General features: G+C 39.2%; 1 long non-coding RNA gene across 1 annotated transcript; it reads left to right on the top strand.

Annotated features, from left to right (window-relative positions):
* The first annotated feature begins 9,863 nt into the window (after positions 1-9,863).
* On the top strand, positions 9,864-13,169 carry LOC113880910. The gene is made up of 3 exons (XR_003507877.1): positions 9,864-9,951; positions 10,922-11,095; positions 12,958-13,169. It is a non-coding gene; the product is annotated as an uncharacterized LOC113880910 (long non-coding RNA).
* The last annotated feature ends 7,648 nt before the right edge of the window (positions 13,170-20,817 follow it).

The raw sequence follows: 20,817 nt of genomic DNA, 5'->3' as shown, positions 1-20,817 counted from the left end.
GTGTATATATTTGTCTTTCTCTTTAAATGGCTCTGATGAATCTTTTCATGATTTATTTCTAAGTAAATATATTAAAGCTTACTTTTAAGTAAATATATTAAAGCTTAATAAGAGGTTTTCTCAGAAAAGGGAAAGAAATAATAAAGAGAAAATGGAGTAAACTGGTTAAAGTATGGTTTGCTTCAGAAGGTAAGTGTGTAATGGTAATTTAAGATAAATGATCAAATCACCTTGTAATATCACACAGCAGGTAAATAGAGAAAACAGAGAAGATGGGGAGTTTTGTTTCTCCTTTATTTTTCCACTCAGTGTGGCTTGTGGGATCTAGTTCCCCCGACCAGAAATTGGAGTCAGGCCCTCAGCAGTGAAAGGGTAGAGTCCTAACCACTGGGCCACCAGGGAATTCCCTCTTCTTCCTTAAATGGACAGGCTCCATCAGCCAGTGGGAGCTTTTTCCTGCCAGCAGCTTCATTTTCATGTAGACCGGTAACTGGTTGCCCAAAGATATTGAGGCAAAGTATTAAGTCCTGTTTATAATACTTTCTCCCTTCCCTTCTCTGTTCTTTTTTCTGCTTCAAGTCCTATTTCTTACTCAGGGCCCTCACTGCTTCATATCTTTATTTCAATGCATTTTATTCAGAAAAAAAGTCTATCTTTTAAAGACAGACTTCTTCATAACCTTCAACATTCATCAGTTCAGTTCAGTCGCTCAGTTGCGTCCGACTCTTTTCGACCCCACTCCCTGTCCATCACCAATTCCCAGAGCCTACTCAAACTCATGTCCATCGTGTCAGTGATGCCATTCAACAATCTCATACTCTGTCATCCTTTCTCCTCCCTCCTTCAATCTTTCCCAGCATCAGGGTCTTTTCCAATGAGTCAGTTCTTCGAATCAGATGGCCAAAGTATTGGAGCTTCGGCTTCAGCATCAATCCTTCCAATGAATATTCAGGACTGATTTCCTTTGGGATGGACTGGTTGGATCTCCTTGCTGTCCAAGGGACCCTCAAGAGTCTTCTCCAACACCACCGTTCAAAAGCATCAATTCTTCAGTGCTCAGCTTTCTTTATAGTGCAACTCTCACATCCATACATGACCACTGGAAAAACCATAGCTTTGACTAGACGGACTTTTGTTGGTAAAGTAATGTCTCTACTTTTTAATATGCTATCTAAGTTGGTCATAGCTTTTCTTCCAAGGAGCAAGTGTCTTTTAATTTCATGGCTGCAGTCAACATCTGCAGTGTCAACAGGCATAGGTATTAAATAATAAGATATGACCTTACATTTTGATATTTCCACTGTGCTGCAGAAAATTTCCTGCTGGAAACAGAATGTTTATGTGAAATGTGTTATGAGGAAGGACAGTTCAATACTATTGCTGTCTGGTCATTGCCTAGCATAGAGCCTGAAACATGAGATGCACTGAGCAATGAATGCCTGTTGGATGAATGAATGCATGCAAGCATGAATGCCGTATAAAAAAGCCAGACTTAAAACAACAGATGCCATTTGTTCTGCATGGCAAATAAGAATTAAAAGGCATTAATGTAGGTGCAAAAGTCACTGTAGTCACAAACAGGGTTTTGATACTGTTTTTGAGTTCTGACTGTAATATTTTACTTCCAAAATGAAATACCTAAATCATTTACCAAGCAATAGAGATATAACAGTCCCACAGTCACTCACTTGCAAAGGAAATTTTCAATACAAATAAAGTCATACATATTTATACTAGGGTAATTCAAAATAACTTCCTCACATAAGCACTGCTACGTTCAAATAAAATCTTGCCAACACTTCTGAGTGCATTGCTTTAAAAAAATGCTCCCTGTAGCGTCCGAACTATTTAAAAATCTTGCCAGCTTCTTCAACATACATCAGTTATCTCTTTTCAAATCACTGACAAGAATTTAAAAACTGCTTCATCAGAACAACTGTTACCCTTTCTCATACTCTAGTGAGAACCTGATCTTCTAAAAAGGACCACATTTACAGCTTCTTTTGAAATTTTGAACCATTTGGCTATGTTTTTGCTACATTTTCTTTTCCTGATTTAATTACTGGGGACATTTGCATGAAAACAGGAGGATAGTGACATAAGATTTGTGTCTTATGAGTTCATTTGTTTCTGATGCTTATTCTCCACCTGAGATCAGTATCTATTTTATTACAACTGAAAAGCCAGGGGCTAGATTGGAAAAGATGAAGACGTTGCTGGAAATGAACTGAAGTTCAGAAATAGGGACTTGGGAGCTAAGGGATTGGTGGGTTATACAATAATTGATTTTCTTCTATTTTTTTTTTTTTTTAACCATCAGTTAACATGTCAGTGACACATGCTGTTCCATTGAAAAGATCAGAAAACTGGGGAACTGCACAGAACTGGTAGGTTGATACTTCCCTAAGAAAATGCCCTGGCAGTCATAGGGGTTGAGAGGCAGCACAGAAAACAGTGAAGGAGCTGAGACTAGGTCATGTGTGAACTCTAGAGAGGGCCACTGAAAGTTGTGAAGGTAGTAAAGCAAAATGCCCCACTTCTTTCCTATAGCTTTGGATAAAATTGAGAATCTAAGAAGCTGGGTTATGTTAATCCTGCCTGTCCCCAGGGTTTGAGTACCCTAGTGTGAGAAGCACAGTGCATGCGTGCATGCATGCAAAGTCACTTCAGTCGTGTCTGATTCTGTGCAACCCCATGGACTGTAGCCTGCCAGGCTCCTCTGTCCATGGGATTCTCCAGGCAAGAATACTGGTGTGGGTTGCTGTGTCCTCCTCCAGGGGATCTTCCTGACCCAGGGATTGAACCCATGTCTCCTGGTCATTCCTTTATGTGTTCTTTCAACTGGAATAAGACCTCCATCAGGTCAGGGACACTATCATTTTTGACTTAATACTCCGTGATGGTTTGAATATTGTGTCCCCCCCAAATTAATCTGTTAAAGTCTTAACTCAAAGTGTGATGGTAATTGGAAGGGGGACCTTTGGGAGGAAACTAGGTTTAGATGAGGTCATGAGGGTGGAGTACCCATGATAAGATTAGTAGTCTTAAAAGAAGAGGAATACAGAGGTCATGCTCTCTCCTTGGGTACACTGAGGAAGGGTTATATGAGCACTCAGCAAGAAGGTGGCTGTTCACAAGCCAGGAAGCCAGTTTCCACCAGGTACTGAATCTGCTGGCACCTTGATCTCAGACTTCTCAGCTTTCAAAATAAAAGCTATTGTCCAAGCCACCCAGTCTAGGGCATTTTGTTATAACAGCCTCAGCTAAGTATCCCCATCTGTTATTATCTGGCATATAGAGGACACTGAGAAATACTTTTTAAACTGAATATGAATGTCATGGTACAAGCTAATTTTTATTACTGGCCAAAGAACTCCAAGCACATGCATATTCTACTGATAATATGTTTAGCCACAAGAAGGTCTTCTGTGCTTCATATTGCTGCTGCTGCTGCTGAGTTGCTTCAGTTGTGTCTGACTCTGTGCGACCCCATAGACGGCAGCCCACCAGGCTCCCCTGTCCCTGGGATTCTCCAGGCAAGAACACTGGAGTGGGTTGCCATTTCCTTCTTCAATGCATGAAAGTGAAAAGTGAAAGGGAAGTCGCTCAGTCGTGTCCGACTCTGCGACCTCATGGACTGCAGCCCACCAGGCTCCTCCGTCCATGGGATTTTCCAGGCAAGAGTGCTGGAGTGGGGTGCCATTGCCTTCTCCGTGCTTCATATTAAGGGAGACCAAAAAGTTGGAAATGACTCATTGCATTTTTTAATAACTTGCATTTAATTGAAATATGCACTAGCAAAAATATTAAAATAACAAGATATTTCCCATGTAAACATTTTCAAATTTCAAAGTTTTTACATATGCACTATTTCATTTGATTCTTTCAAGGTGGGCAAATATTTTTATGTCTCCAGTTTGGAAAAGCAGGAAATCAAGAGTTTGATGGTGTAAGGCAAAATAATCAAACTTATTTTGGAAGTCCTAAGTATGTTTCAGATACAGAAACATCTTTGGAAACTGACAAAGGGCAAATCTTGTTATTCTTATGTGACAGATGAGGAAATAGGGTGTTGAAAAGACTGGCTCAGAGTCACACAGTGAAAGTGAAATTTGCTCAGTCGTGTCTGACTCTTTGCAACCCCATGGACTGTATAGTCCCTGGAATTCTCCAGGCAAGAATACTGGAGTGGGTAGCCTTTTCCTTCTCCAGGGGATCTTCCCAGCCCAGGGATTGACCCAGGTCTTCTGCATTGCAGGCGGATTCTTTACCAGCTGAACCACAAGGGAAGCCCGAGAATACTGGAGTGGGTAGCCTATCCCTTCTCCAGCAGATCTTTCCGACCCAGGAATTGAACCGGGGTCTCCTGCATTGCAGGTGGATTCTTTACCAACTGAGATATGAGGGGAGTCACACAGGACAACTGTCAAAGTAGAAATTGAACTCAGTGTTCTCTGACTCAGTTTGGTCCCAATACATACATGTATATATCAGACGGTAAAGAATCTGCCTGCAGTGCAGGAAAACTGGGTTTGATCTCTGAGTCGGGAAGATCCCCTGGAGAAGGCAATTGCTACCCGCTCCAGTATTCTTGCTTAGAAAATTCCACGGACAGAGGAGCCTGGCCGGCTCCATGGGGTCACAACAATTCAGACACGACTGAGTGACTAACACTAACATTTTTACATACATATATGTAGACATGTGCTTCCCATGTGGCGCTAGAGGTAAAGAATCTGCTTGCCAATGCAGGAGACAGAAGAGAAGCGAGTTCAGTTCCTGGGTCGGGAAGATCCCCTGCAGGAGGGCATGGTAGCCCACTCCAGTATTCTTGCCTGGAGAATCCTATGGACAATGGAACCTGGTGGGCTACAGTCAGAAGGGTCGCAAAGAGTCAGACATGACTGAAGTGACTTAGCACACATGCATATGTAGGTGTATTAGAAAGGAAGCCTTGGTTTTTACAGAGTGTTCTGAAGAAATTTTTCCCCCTCTTTTCCATAACTGGTCTGTTATTTGTCTTTAGCTCATTAAGAGACCAAATCATAAACAGAGTCGTTCAAGAGAGTAGTTTGGAAGTGAAATTGGAAAATTAATTGGGTTTATTTGGGATAGGAGAGTAAGGGTAGCACAAATCATATAGAGACTGAACATTTAAAAAATAGTTTGCTCCTTTTGCCACAAGTCATCAAATTCTTAATATTAAGTAAACATAACGAAATTATCTGAATATATGTTCCCTACAATTTTCCAGAATTTTTTTCTGACAAATGTGAGTTCCAAGTATATTTCTTAGAGTTCTTTTGCTTCCAGTAAGAGGCTGTCTTTCACTTCTCTTCACTCAGGATTTCATAAAGCAAATTTAGCAGATACTCTTTTTGAACAGAGAATTCACAGAAGTTAAACTGGTAGATAAAAACATATTAGTTGATATATTTGTGCTTTATAATATAATGTAGGTATGAAATAATGTAATGTCTGTCTAATGCATCAGTATTATCAGCCAACTAATACATTCAAACATGTGATGGAGCCCCTCATTTCCTAAGCTAATGGATTGCTTGAAAATTACATACATGTATCATATGTGTATTCATTGCAAGTTTCTTATTAATTCCTACTATGTGCTGGGCACCATGCTAGAAACAAGGATACAACAGTGAGCAAGAAAAACCTAATTCTTGCAGGCTGGCGGGGAGGACAGGCTGTATGTGATGAATGCTATTGGGAGTATAGAAGGCAGGCCCATCTAGCCAAATGATAGCTACAGAATAAAGTGAAGGCGAGAGTAGATCTTCCTAATGCACAAAAGGTCAGGTCTTCAAAATCCATCAGTCACCACCGAAATTAGTTTAAATCACCTGTAATATGTTTTAACCCTTCCAGGCTGTGCTGAAGACATCTTGGGACCTCAGAGCAGGCAGAGAAGGAGAAGAGAGGAATCCTAGAGTCAGAGCTTGGGGGGTGGGGGGTGGCCAATGTCCCAAGGACAATAGCTAAAGGACTTTGGTGTCCAAAACTCTCAAGAGACTGACCTCAGAATCAGGGCTTCATTCTGGTGAAGTGGTATCCTTTTTGCCAAGTATGAGGCAGTGTGTCTTCCATTCTTGGGTTCTGCTTTGGTTGTAATTGGACCCACATCTGACCTATGCTGGGTCTCGTGGTTAAGCTCTAGCCCCTGACAGGAGGACATTTGCAATGGCTAGACAGGTTATCAGGGGAGTGACCTCAAACTGGTGACCAGACTAGGACACTTGTTCTAGGAGAGAACCAAATACAAGAGCACATCAGAAGGAACCAGGGGCTGCTTCTTATGGGAGCTTAAGGGGCCTTAGGCGGCCTAGATTCTCTCTAGGGGTCAGGCTGCTCCTTATGGAAGCTTTATGGGGTTTTAGGGGGCCTAGATTCTCCCTAGGGGTCAGGCCCTATGCAATAGTCTCCCTCTGTCTTTCCTCATGGCACCCCACTCCAGTATTCTTGCCTGGAAACTCCCATGGACAGAGGAGCCTGGTGGGCTGCAGTCCATGGGGTCTCGGAGAGTCGGACACGACTGAGCGACTTCACTTTCACTTTTCACTTTCATGCATTGAGAAGGAAATGGCAACCCACTCCAGTGTTCTTGCCTGGAGAATCCCAGGGATGGGGGAGCCTGGTGGGCTGCCGTCTAAGGGGTCGCACAGAGTTGGACACGACTGAAGCGACTTAGCAGCAGCAGCTCTTTCCTTAATGCTCTCTTTCTGCCACCACTGCCCCTCTCTCCATCAGCTATTTGTTTATATCCCAGTACTACCTGTTATGGGGGACTTCTCAGGTGGCTCAGTGGTAAAGAATCAGCCTGCTGATGCAGGAGATGCAGGAGACATGGATTTGATCCCTAAGTTGGGATGGCATCCTGGAGTAGGGAATGGCAACCAGCTCCAGTGTTCTTGCCTGGAGAATCCCATGGACAGTGGAGCCTGGTGAGCTACAGTCCATGGGGTTGCAAAGGGTCAGACATGGCTGAGCCTGCGCCCACATACTACCTGTCGTTTTCAAATATTGACTAAGACTTCTGTTTGCAGCAACAACAGTTAATAGCTTTTGAATTTGGATTTGGCTTTTCTTAGAAGGATATTGTTTTTAGTAATTGTCAGTTGGCTAGAATATAGGTAAGGCTTTGGGTTTTTGCTTCAAAAACTGTGATGCTCAAAGTTAAAAGAGTACAAACAGATAGCATCAATATTTTTGATTGATGTGTTGACTTTAGTGGTTGTACATTTTTTTACCTAAAAGAGAAAAAGGATAACAAAACTATAAAGAAATCTTTAATTAGTGAAGATATGAATTTGTTTCCTTAAGCATCTTTACTCTTGAGATAACTAAGTGGCACACACATATACTGTTACCAGGTAATGGATTAGGTCTTGAGAAATGGACCCAAATATACATGAGCTCATCATTGTTTATGTTTTTGCTCAATTTTATTTAAAAAAAATCACATGTATACCTGTGGCAGATTCATTTTAATATTTGGCAAAACTAATACAATTATGTAAAGTTTAAAAGTAAAATAAAATTTAAAAAAATCACATTAAAGTTGAGCTTTATTTTCTATTTGAATATAAGTTCATTCTTTTACTTCTAACTTAACTACCTACCAACTTGGGCAAGGGATTTTGGGTTTAAATTCTTTAACTTCAAGTTTAATTTCTTTGGGCCTTAGTTTGTCAATACGTCTATAAATATCAGATAATACCACCAAGATAATAGGATAATGATTTAGAGCAAACAAGACTGTGAGGATCCAAATGCTTGTTAATTGCAAAGCGCTAATCAGGTGTTTGGTATTTATATTCAGATGCAAGTTATGCTCATGCCGTATACATTAAAATGTGAATGCATTCAAAACTCCACCAGTTCCTGAGGCAAGAAATGTGAAATGGCAATGACTAAAAGGGTCAGAGAAACTCTTGGCTTCTAACCAATCCTGTACAAAATCTTTCCTAACCACATATTTTAAAAGATGAGGAAAGATAAAGGAATGAAGAGAAACTGCCCTTTCCCCCTAACCCTTAAAGCATTTTTTCTTCCCAAGAAACTCTGTTATAAAAGCTTGAACCTAACTCAGTACTAAAGGTGGCCATTCAGAGAACTGTTTAGAATGTTGTATTAATGAAAGTGAGGTGCCATGAACATGTGCTCATATCAGACAGAGGTGGACATGATCAGAACAAGCTTGTTCACAAAGCCCTTCCCTCTCCTTGGCCATGAGTCACAAAAATCTCATGTCTGGATGTTAAATGAAATGCTTCCTTGAATCAAAGCTGAAACGTGTGTGTGTGTGTGTGTTTGTGTATTTAATATGTAAAGAAAGAATGAAATCAAGACATGAAACTCTTTCATTGACTCAAGTTTAGGGCCAAATTTTAATAACGCAGCTGTCTGGATGTGAGACACTAATAAGGAATTCCTGGATAGAAAAGGGCTGGTTGGCCCAATGGCCTGTCTCCTTCAAGTTTATTGCAACACACCTCTTCGTGTTGTCAGCATATCTTCTAACCCCTTTTGCCTACATAAACATGTCCAGCTGTCTCTTAAACTCATTTTTTCTTTATGTTTCACTTGGTGGACTTATTTGGTAATTTGCAGTATTTTCCATATGCTGGAGGATCCTTAGATGAAGTAGTCCTGCATTATCATGACTTCTTAATGAATTACATGAAATATTCAATAAAAAAATATTTCAGCAGAGAGCACTGGAAATTTGGAAGAAATCAACTGAGAAAGCAAACTTTACAATGCATTTAAAAAGAAACAACTGTTCTTTTGCTAATCTTCATTTTAATCTTCTTTAAAGATGTGAAGATGAAAGTGGAGAGTGATTAAGGTGGGCAAATATAAACACTCTTTTGCCGTATTAGTCTCATTAACAGATTTCTTAGCAAGAATGAAATGCTAAGCTCAAATGATGTAATAAAGAAAAGGGTCTGATGTTTTATTTTGGTTGAGTTAAAGCCATCTTCCAGATAATATTTTTATTTCCTTAATTATATCAATATTTCAGGCATAAATTTCACTTGAACTATTCAAAACATTGAATCAGTACTCTGAATCAGTGTAGAAATGATTTTACATTAAAACTTTTTCCCAAACCTTTCCAAATGCCTAAGGACCAATGAATTTGGGGCAAGTTTTTTTGGTTGACTGTGGGACCTTCTGATTGGAAAATACCCTTTGAAAACATCCTTTAAGATTTGATTGGAGGGAAAAGAAGTGGTAATAACTAGAGGGTGCTGAGGAGAATTAATGATTAATTAGTATATAGTATATAGTTTGGCTGAACATTTTACATTTAAATTTTTGGATGCCACTATTTTAAAATTATTTCAACATATGTGTGTTGATTTGATGTGTGTGTAGAGATTATACATCGATTTTAGTCTTTTGTTGGTAAACACATAAGGTAACCATCTTGGCCCCCTGTTATTTTCTGGTTTTAGTCCTAAAATTCCCACTTTCCATGAAATCTCTCAGCACCAGGCAAACAGGTACTTCACAAATATATATATGAAGAAATAAAAATAATTTGCTTCCAAGGTTTGTGTAGCTTTTTGCTCTGCTTACTCTTCAGACTCTGGGAACTCAGTAAGCAAAGCGCTAAGCTGGCATTAAGGATTTTGCTCTCTTGTTAAAACAGGCTACACTCAGATGCTGACATCTTGGTGACTATGGTGAAAGACGGTCCATATGATTGTTTTTTAAAATTATTTCCAAGCTTGGAAAGCACAATGGCTTATTAAAATAAAAAAGCTGAAAAATATTTAAAAATCAAACCTATTTTCTTCCAAACTTTTCTCTTCCAAGTTCCTTGCAATCCAGACAATCCAGATGCAGATAACATCCTGCATCTAGCGTGTTGAGTGATCTCCAAAATCTCTGAAGCCTACGCCATGTCCTGTTGTCCAGATTAAGGTAGGAAAAAATGATCTGTGTTATTTTAATCTTGAGTGCCTCATAATTAGAAGAATTATGTAAGTATTGGTATTTTGTGTAAGTATGTCACTGATTTTAAATTTGTGGACAGTGACTTTTTGAACTTAAGGTGGTCTCAATAAAGAACATGCCTGAGTCTGTGTCTTAATGGTTTTTTAGCTTCAGCAAAGCCATTTACAGGATCCCCCTTCCTAATAAGCGCTCTGCCAAGCATTGTATAAAATAGCATTCTTCATGGTTAGATGATCCCATGGAAAGTGACCAAAAGATTTTAAATACAGAGGAATGTAACCAGCTATTCATTCAGAATTTCTCCCCTTTCACGTGTGTGCTGTGTCCCTGTAGTAGCAGCTGGTTGTATGCGCCTGTGTGTGTGTGTGCATGTGTAAACACACAGCATTTAGCTACAGAACATGTCACAGATTTCTTTCCTGGTCACCATGCTGCATGACTGATCCATTTCATATGATGTGTTTAGTATGGTTCATTGCCCACTGGTCTTATTATTTAACAATTTGCCTTAAATTGAATTTTCTATTTACAGGTGTAAATGGAAATTTTGGCTTCTAAGAATTTATTATTTACTGGCTAGCATGTTCTTGGTTGAATTAGCTCTGCCAATATTGGATTGTGTATACCTGGAATAAAGTTTGGGATGTTTAATTAGAATATCGTCATAACAGGAACTTATTATTTTTATGGCTAAGCTTGCACTACTGAGGCCAGATCAGTATCATTAGTCTAGGAGACATTTACCATAATCTTCTTCAGACTTTTTTTTTTTTTTTTTAAGAAATGTGTATTTCTTGATGGATCGGCGGAAGTTAAATTAGCAGTAATGTGTATAAATTACTCAAAAGTTCAAAAAGCTTGAAACCTTTATCACTAGCTGTAACATTTTGTTGATAACTGGAAATTTCTTACTCTGATCTCTTTTGGCTTCCCACAGGCTCGGGGCATGAACACTTACTGACTGCAGGCTGTTTCCCAGGCTCTGACTATATGCTTTATCTATCTCCATTACACCCTCAAAGTATCTTGTGAGGAGGGCATGGTGTTTATTCCCATTTTACAGGAAATGGATGCTTAAGAGAGATCACAGACCTACCGCTACACACACCAGGTGAGTGAAGGAGTCTCTCTGAAGCCTGCTTCTCAGGCCACTGCTATATTCTGGGTCGACTCTTCTTATTCTCCTTATTCAGTGTTATTCTCCTGCCACCTCCCCATGTCCCAGCTCCCTATCTGCATCTCAGTGCCTCACAACATGCCAGCATGCCAGCACTGTTCACAGCCCTGGGTTTTGGATGTATTGTTCCATTCTTACCTTCTCTGCCGGGCATGCTCTTAATTTGCTTATGGTTTTTTTTTTTTTTTTGTAATCAGTTCCAGCATTGGGATGGTCACTGACACTCTTCATATTGGATCTGGCAGAGTCTGTCCAAATTCCTAGGACAGTGCGTGTGTGTTTTACCATTTTAATTTTTAGCCTATCTCTTTCTAAAAGAGCCTTGAAAGTGAAGTCGCTCAGTCGTGTCCGACTCTTTGCGACCCCGTGAACTATATATAGCCCACCAGGCTCCTCCGTCCATGGGGTTCTCCAGGCAACAGTACTTGAGATATAATTCACATATCATTTAACTGACCCATTTAAAGGCCACAATTCAATGGCTTTTAGTATATCCACAGAGATGTGCATCCATCACCACAGTCAACTATACAATATTTTCATCACCACAAAGAGAACCCTTGTACCCTTTACCTGTTATCCCTTTCCACTCTTGCTCCTCATCTCCTTCAGCCCTAATCAGTTTTCTGTCTCCTTGGATTTGCCTATTCTGGACATTTTATATAAATGAACTCACATCATATATGATCTTTGTCACTGGCTTTTTTCACATAACAAAGTTTTCATAGTTCACCCATGTTCTGGAATGTATGCATCAATACTTCCTTCCTTACTATAGCAGAATATTGTTCCATTGTATGGATGGACCACCTTTGACTTACTCATTCATCTACTGATGGACACTTGGATTGTTTCCACCTTTTGGTGACTGTGATTATTGCTGCTATGAATATTTATGTATGAGTTTTTGTTTGAAGAGCTATTTTCAGCTCTTTGGGGGAGATACCTAGGATGACATGCTACTGCTGCTGCTGCTAAGTCGCTTCAGTCATGTCGGACTCTGTGCGACCACATAAACGGCAGCCCACCAGGCTCCCCAGTCCCTGGGATTCTCCAGGCAAGAACACTGGAGTGGGTTGCCATTTCCTTCTCCAATGCATAAAAGTGAAAAGTGAAAGTGAAGTTACTCAGTCGTATCCGACTCTTAGTGACCCCATGGACTGCAGCCTACCAGGCTCCTCCACCCAAGGGAGTTTCCAGGCAAGAGTACTGGAGTGGGTTGCCATTGCCTTCTCCGAGGAGTGACATGGGTGGGTCTCAATTCTATGTTTCACTTTATGAGGAACCATCAAACTATTTTCCACAGCAGCTATATTATTTTATATTCCCATAAGCAATGCATAATGGTTCCAGTTTCTCCATATCCTTGCCAACCACTTTTTATTTTCTGTTGGTGGTGTTGTTTGGTAGTAGTCATTCTAGTGGATAAGTGACCTAATTTTTAATATCCTTTTAAGACTTTTAAAGAAAGCTTTATGATTTTCTCTTTTGTGCTCCTAAGCACTGGTTTACACCTTAAATTATGTGCCAGCACATCCTATAATCTCTTTCTCTGCCCTCTTACCTTCTTCTTGAAACCAGGTTGGGCAGTCTTATTTCTTGTGTATTCCAAGGGTTCAGTTATGCTTGTGAATGAATGAATAAAGGGATGAAGGGAGTTGTGGGGACAAGAAGTACTGGGAACTAACATTTATTTATGATCACTGTCATTGTGCCAGGCATGGGGTAGAGCTAACCTATATTATCTCATTTAATTTTATAAGACTAATAAGAATTTTATGTTCTTCATTTTACAGAAGGAAAAATGAAACCAGAGGAACTACCTTGTCATTCAGCCATCAAACATAGAGCCTGGCTTCAAACTCAACTCTCACTCCAAAACGTGTGTTGATTTCAAAACAACATGTCAAAATAGTGAAAAAGTAAGAGCCATCATCACTCTTATTACTGCCACTGTGACTGCCTCCACTCATTGATGCTTCCTGTGCCATACACCGTGATGGCTATTTTTGAGGTACTATCTAATTTAGTCATTGTTAAGAATCTAGTGAGTCAAACATTATTATTGTTTCAGACAAATAATCACTGAAAAGTTAAGTAATTTGTCCAAGAACCAACAGCTAACAAGTGATGACCTCAAAGCAGGGTCTAAGTGCAAAGTGTTTGTACTTCTATCAAGGTAGGGAAAATGCATTGGAGATGTGAAAGTTTACCTGGTTATCTGACAGAATGAGAAGTCTATGAGGAAACTGGGCAACCAGAATTCCCAATGATTTTTTCCAAGTAGTTTTGGTTTGCTTAATTGCCTCCGATCATGATTTTGGTGGTACGATATTTGGCTAAATCTATGTAAACTGAGAAAAGCACTCTGTGACCCTAAAAAGAATCTTCTGTTCACTGACTTATTGTGTTTTAAATCATCTCACCTATAATATATGTAAAGTATACTACATCTGATTGACAATTTTTGGACAGTAATGAATTGGCTACTCCTGATTCTAACAACTTGGTTATCCATACATTCATCCAATATTTATGCCACATAGTTGCTTTTTCTTTTACTGCATAAATTCTACCTTAAAGCTATATGAAATATTGGTAAGAATTCATGGTAAAGATAAACAAGGAACTTTATGAAAAGTATAGAAGATTTTAAACAAATATACTCTGATTTTATACTGATTCATATACTGTGATTTTAGAATATCTTTCCAGGGTTTATAGTAAGCTATTAAATACTGGAAATCCTCTTCATGATTATGTTTTAGGGGCAGGTATAAGAAGATACATCACATGACTTTAAACTTCAAATAATTTTAATCAATGTATTTTCTCATTCTCAATATCCTGTTTTGATGTTTCACCCATTTTTTTGTGTGTCATGCTCCTCATTGCTCTTCCTGTCTTTTTCAAGATCTTTTTTTTTTTTTAGTTCAATAGTGGACTGTGTTACCATTTGGCATATGTCTCCGTTGTCAGTGACATCTTGAAAATTAAAAAAAATAATACCTCCCTTGCCTGCATCCACTCAGGTTGGCTGCCTGTAACTGCCCCATGCTTCAAAATAAGTCACCTTATTAAATTCTGCAAATTGTTCTGAACATTGTCTCTATAAATGTTTTGGAAGGGCTTTACTGTCAGGTCAGCTTTCTAAGGGCTAAAAATATGTCAAACCTGGCAGCCTTACCTTTATTTAAGAGCCAAAATACAAATAAGTAGATTATAAAGCAATCAATCAATACAGCATTGCAGGATGTTACGGTTGGCATTGACCTCGAAGTTCGGCACCCTCATTTTACAGATGAGTAAGCTCATCCGTAAACTCTGTAGGAGATGGGGTTTTGCCTTGATTCTGTTACAGCTGGCCGGGTCACCTTGGACATGCTGCTGTGCCTCAGTTTACCCATATGAATGAGAGATGCTTTCCCTTTTTTTAGATAATTCCCAGGCATTTAACCACTTCCAGTCTCTAGGTGCCATGAGAAAGGTGATACATTCGATACATTTCAAGTCAGAAGCTTCTGACTTCACATAAAACATTCCCCTTATATTTTATGGGATCTTCTTATATATTCTGTAAAAGTTGGGCACACTCTCAATCCATAGTTATTGGCAAAAGCATAACTTTTATTCACTGTTGAAAGAGTAAACAAATGAAGATCTTTTTCCCATTCAGAGTGTTTCTTCACTTTTTTCCCTGCCTGGTTTGTTGTTGTACGGTTGCTTGGGGATATTAGGTTACTGACCTTTGTTTTTCTTTCTACGAGAAGCTTTCACTAAACTATTTGGGGGGTGGGTGGTGATGGTCATGTTAGAAACAATGACTCTCACATGCAAGTAATTAAATAGATGCAAGGCAAGAAAAAGTGGCACCAAATTGAACTGATTAATTTTCCTCTCTGAAAACTTGTGGAGCCTAATCTGAAGGTTTTCTGCCAGAGAGCACAGGTTTTCTGAGAATATTTTCTCCCTTTGGTTACATGGTGACATGAGTGACTTTAGTAGTCTTGCAAGGCCCGGGCAGACAAATTTGGGAAGCTTGGCAAACAATCTAATCCGATATTATGCACGCTTTTCTACTCAACTGTAAAAATCTATTTCCTTCACATATCACCTGCTATTCTTACAGCAAGTCTTTGGAATAGAGATCCTAAATGTGTCAAAAATATATAATGTGTTTGTGATCGAAATAAATAGAGACTGGGGTGATTTAACAAACTTGCCTTCACATGTGCTGGCCAGCACATGCCGAATTCTCAAGTAGGTTATGTTAGCTTTCCCACTTTCAATGCCTTTATGGATGTGGTGTTTATATATCCTAGATTTTCCAGGGCAACCCTGGGTTGTAAATATTCTGTCCTGTTGTTCCCCTAAGTACAATCATAGTTGTCAAGCTATGTGTCATGAGTTTGGGTTTGGAAAATATGGACGCCGTATGTCCATCAGGGCCTGTTTTTTCTGGCCCAATGCCTTACTCTCTTGCTGTACCACACTCTACCCCTAGCCCGCTTCCCATTCTCATCAAAGGCTTGTTTCTGTTTCAGTCCACTTGCTCTCTCTGCCTAGTGTCTAGGGGGCAATGTGAAGAGTAAACTAATCTATGCTAATGGACAAGCCAGAGAAAATCAGGGTCAGGAGCATGCCCCCCTCTAGAGTATTCTTTCTCCTTCCAGGTAACATAAGTGGCACTCTGGAAATAGTGCCTTAGCTTTGCTCATCTGTAAGACAAAGTCCTTCTATGGTTGGTTTGGGAGTGCAACTTCCTTGGAAAAGGCAGGAGCCTCCTATTTCACTGCAAGGATGGCCTCCTACCCTGTCTATATCTGAAGTCAGCTTTGCATACGTGTCCCAGATATGATTAGATCCCTGTAACAGAAGGAGAGGGATAAAAGGCCAGTGTGCCAACTTCACTTCTCTGCCCACAATTGTTTCTTCTGGTATGTGTACATGACTCAAATCCTCTCTTTTACAAACTTGGAAAGCAAAATTGTTTTATGATAATATTTGCTGAGACAGCAAGGCAAATCTATGCCTTTCCATCGTTAAACCCTGGTCCTCACCCAACCCTGACTTTAGAAAAAGTTGTGTGTGTGTGTGTGTTTCTCTTTAATGAGGAGGCAAAGTTTAATGTTTATAGAAAGATGTTTAGGATTATTTGAAATATTTTGTAGATTTCATGTTCATTGCCTGGCATTTTCCTTTCATCCTAACCTTGTTATTTCTGTTTATTTTATGTGATTTTATTATGTAAACATAAAGATTTCCACTAACTGTCCAAACAACTTGCTTTTAAAATCTCTGCTTAACCACTTTTATTTGTATCACATTTTTTTCGCCTTGTCTTGGTTTGCTACTTAACTGTGATAAATTTCATCAAATCTCCTCTAACTCTTTAACGAATAACTCCTCATTCCTCTCTGTTAAGCAGTTTACCTTTCAGAAATTCAGTCAGCATTTTGGGGGCAGTTTGTGTTATCTTAAAAAGCAGCATTAGTACCTTGACTATTCAGTGCTGGGAGCATTTGCTGAACCAGATGCTTTCAGTATCATCTGTTATTTTTAACCATATACATGGTTAAGCCTTAAGATCAGTGTCTTCAGTTTGTGGACTATTTAGGAAACTAGAAGAACAAGCGAGTACATTATGTCTTTAGAAATAGGATACGCGTCATTATTATCCTAATCAATAACTGAGTAATTAAGCTGCCTTATTATCAAATCCAGGGTTTCCTTATGGTCTATTATCAGTTTATTTGCGATCTTTTATGTCTGTGCGTGAGCACTCAGTTGTCTACATTCAGCTAGTTTAGTAGTCACCTGCTGCTGCTAAGTCGTTGCAGTCGTGTCCAACTGTGCGACCCCATAGACGGCAGCCCACCAGGCTCCACCATCCCTGGGATTCTCCAGGCAAGAACACTGGAGTGGGTTGCCATTTCCTTCTACAATGCATGAAAGGGAAAAGTGAAAGTGAGCCTGGTCTCTCTTTAACTGAAATCTTCTGTTGGTTTCGTGTCTGACTCTTGTGACCCCATGGACTGTAACCCACCTGGCTCCTCTGTCCATGGGATTTTCCAGGGGAGAATACTGGAGTGGGTTGACATTTCCTTCTCCAGGGGATCTTCCTGACCCAGGGATCGAACCCTGGTCTTCTGCATTGCAGGCAGATTCTTTACCATCTGAGTCACCAGGGAAGCCCTAATGATTGTATTTAACCAAGATCTTCGTATGTATCATTTATGCTAAAATCTTAACAAATCTGAAAGATTGGTATTATTATTCCCAGTTTACAGAGGGGAACATAAGTTTATAGTGAGTAAATCATATTTTCTCAGTCTCACAGCCAGTGAGAATAAGGCTTAAATTCAAACCAACGTCTGTCTGAGTTAAAAACCCCCATTTCTAACCACTGTGCTTTAATACTTCCTGTTAACGATGGATAAAGGTGTCTGTTATGTAAATCAACATGGTCATTGACTTCCTTCTTTTATACTGAAATATCCATATATGAAATCATTTATTTTTTGTTTTTTGTTTTTCTTTTTTAAATTTTATTTTATTTAACTTTATAATATTGTATTGGTTTTGCCATATATCAAAATGAAATCATTTAATATTAGCCCTGTCTGATTTTCTTTTTTGATCTGAAAAATGCCAAAAGCATATCATATATTCATACAGTCATATAAAATAAGAATTGAGAAGACTTCCCCATCTTTCCAAAATCTTGCACTCCTAAGTGAGTATATTTTTAATGTTCTCCTAGGCTTATTTAGACGTGACACTATAGACATTTCCTTTTTAATTTTTAAAAGTCTTATCTTGAGTTTTATTACCCAAAACACTACATCTTATCATTTTCTGCTTGGATAGGGAATATACAAAAATTTATTCCTCTGAAAAATGCTGTAAAGGATCGTCCTTTTTTTTTTTTTTTTAAGGATTTTGAGAGTCAACGTCTGTAAACTGTGAATCAGGCAAGCAAATAGTTTTAAAATATTGACTTTCCTCTTTTCTCTTGATATTTGCCTGTTGTTAGACTGTGGGGTGAGAGATTTAATCAAATACTTAATTACTTCATATCATTTTTTCTCTGAGTGGAGGATTGGAGAATTCTTACAGATCCTTTCCTCTTTTAGATCAGAAACTTCTTTTAAAAACAGATATTTAGGATTGATTCTTTCACATTTCCATCCTTTACTTAAAATAGGGGTTCCCTGGCAGTCCAGTGGTTATAAGACTTCGAATTCCAATGTAGGGGATGCAGGTTCAATCTCTGGTAGAGGAGCTAAGATCCCACATGTCTTGTGGCCAAAAAAAAAAAAACCTAAAACATAAAGTGGAAGCAATATTGTAATAAAAATTCAATGAAGATTTTTACAAAATGGTCCACATCAAAAAGACTTCTCTGGTGGCTCAGACGATAAAGCATCTGCCTACAATGCCGGAGACCAGGGTTCAGTCCCTGGGTTGGGAAGATCTTCTGGAGAAGGAAATGGCAACCCACTCCAGTATTCTTGCCTGGAAAATCCCATTGATGAAGGAACCTGGTAGGCTACAGTACATAGGGTCACAAAGAGTCGGACAGACTGAATGACTTCACTTTCACTTTCCACATCAAAAAAATCTTTAAAAAAACTAAAATGGGGGCATTTTCATAATGAATGAGTCTAGGAGGAAAGGCAGTCACTGCTGCAGATGGTCAAGCCGCACTTCTTTGGCTCCTTTGAAATCTTCGGAGTTGGTCTTGGGTAAAACTGGGTGGAAGGCAGAGCTTGCCTTCATTTTTTTTTCTTAACTAGGGCATTCTCCTTTCTGCCTTTGGGCTCCAACTAAAGGCTGTAAATCTATTACATTTCCAGTTACATGCCAGGGACTTTGTTTTCATGTGTTTCTGCTGGACTGTAGACTATGCAAGCCTTGTCTTTGTAACCCAGTGCCTAGTTAGTGCTGAACTAGTGGGTGTTAAATGAAGATAAACCCATATATCAGTGATTGGATAATGATAGTGATCGCTGTTTGGAGCCTATAGAATAAACCACAGGGTTTCCCCTGGTGGTTCAGATGGTAAGGAATCTTCCTGCAATGCAGGAGACTCAGGTTCGATCCCTGGGTCGGGAAGATACCCTGGAGGAGAAAATGGCAACCCACTTCAGTATTTTTGTCTGGGAAATCCCATGGAGAGAGGAGCCTGGCAGGCTACAATCCATGGGTTACAAACAGTTGGATATAACTGAGCAACTAGCAGTTTCAGAATAAACCTTAGAGATTTTTAGTAAGGCACCAACATTGTGTGAGAAGCAGAGTATACCACTACATAGAACACAGGTCTGGAGTCATCGCTCTCCCAAGTCCTCCACTTACTAAAAGAATGATCTTTAATGAGTTCTGAGGTTTTGGTCTCAGCTGTCCTATCTGTAACATGGGCATAATATCACTCATGACCTGTGTCGCTTCAAGATTCAATGATAAAATGATACAACCTGCCTGGCCCTGGTCTTCAGACGACGTTGACTTATCTGTTTATTTACTTATTTCAGTTGTATAAAATGTTTACTGATGGTAAAGTACCCATAAGGTAAAACCAACTGTCTAAACTGTAACTTACAAGTATACAGTTCAGTAGTGTTAAGGACATTCACATTGTTGTGCAACCCACCTACCGAACTCTTCTCTTCTTGCAAAACTGAAACTATCTAGTTTCATTAAACTACATTTAACTACAACTTCCCATTCTCCCCTACCCCCGCCCCTGGGAACCACCATTCTACTTTCTGTCTTTATGAATTTGAATAGTCAAGGCACCTCATATAAGTGGGATCTTACAGTGTTAGTCTGTTTGTGACTGACCTATGTCATTTGGAATAAATTCTTCAAGGTTCATCCATGTTGCAGTATGTGTCAGAATCTCCTGTGTTTTTAAGGCTGACTAATATTCCATTGTAAGTATATACAGACCACATTTTGTTAAATCTTTCATTCATCCATGGACACTTGGTTTTTATGTGGACCCCATTTGGCTATTATGAATAATGGTGCTATAAACTTGGGTGTAGAAATATCTCTTTAAGACCCCACTTTCAATTCTTTTGGGTATACACCCAGAAGTGAAATTGCTGGATCACATGGTAATTCTATTTTTAATGTTTTGAGGAACTGACATGCTGTTTTCCATAGTGACTGCACCATTTAAAGTACATTCCCGCTAGTGGTATACAAGTGTTCCCATTTCTCCACATCCTCTTCAGTGCTTGCTATTTCTCTCTCTCTCTCTTTTTTTTGATAACTATCTATCCTAAGGGGGCTGAAGTGGTATCCCATTGTGGTTTCGATGGGGTTGCAAAGAGTCGGACACAACTGAGCTGAACTGAATGTTATTTATGTTGAGCGTGTTTTTACGTGCTTTTTGGTGATTTGTATTTCTCCTTTGGTGAGATGTCAATTTAAGTGTTTTTCAGACTATATAGAATTTAATTGATAGCAATAATAATATAACTACTACTAACACCCATTCATTTGACAATTTTTTATTTGACTTCATCTGTGCCAGAGCTTACTCTAGGCATCAGAGATACAGCACAAGGAAAAATCAACAAAAATTCATCCTCTCAAGGAGCTGACATTTAAAATAAATGAGTAAAAAATAGAATGTATTAGGG

This window comes from Bos indicus x Bos taurus, chromosome 2 (assembly GCF_003369695.1).
Source record: "Bos indicus x Bos taurus breed Angus x Brahman F1 hybrid chromosome 2, Bos_hybrid_MaternalHap_v2.0, whole genome shotgun sequence".
Lineage (NCBI taxonomy): Eukaryota > Metazoa > Chordata > Mammalia > Artiodactyla > Bovidae > Bos > Bos indicus x Bos taurus.
This window is presented reverse-complemented; position numbering and strand designations above follow the sequence as displayed.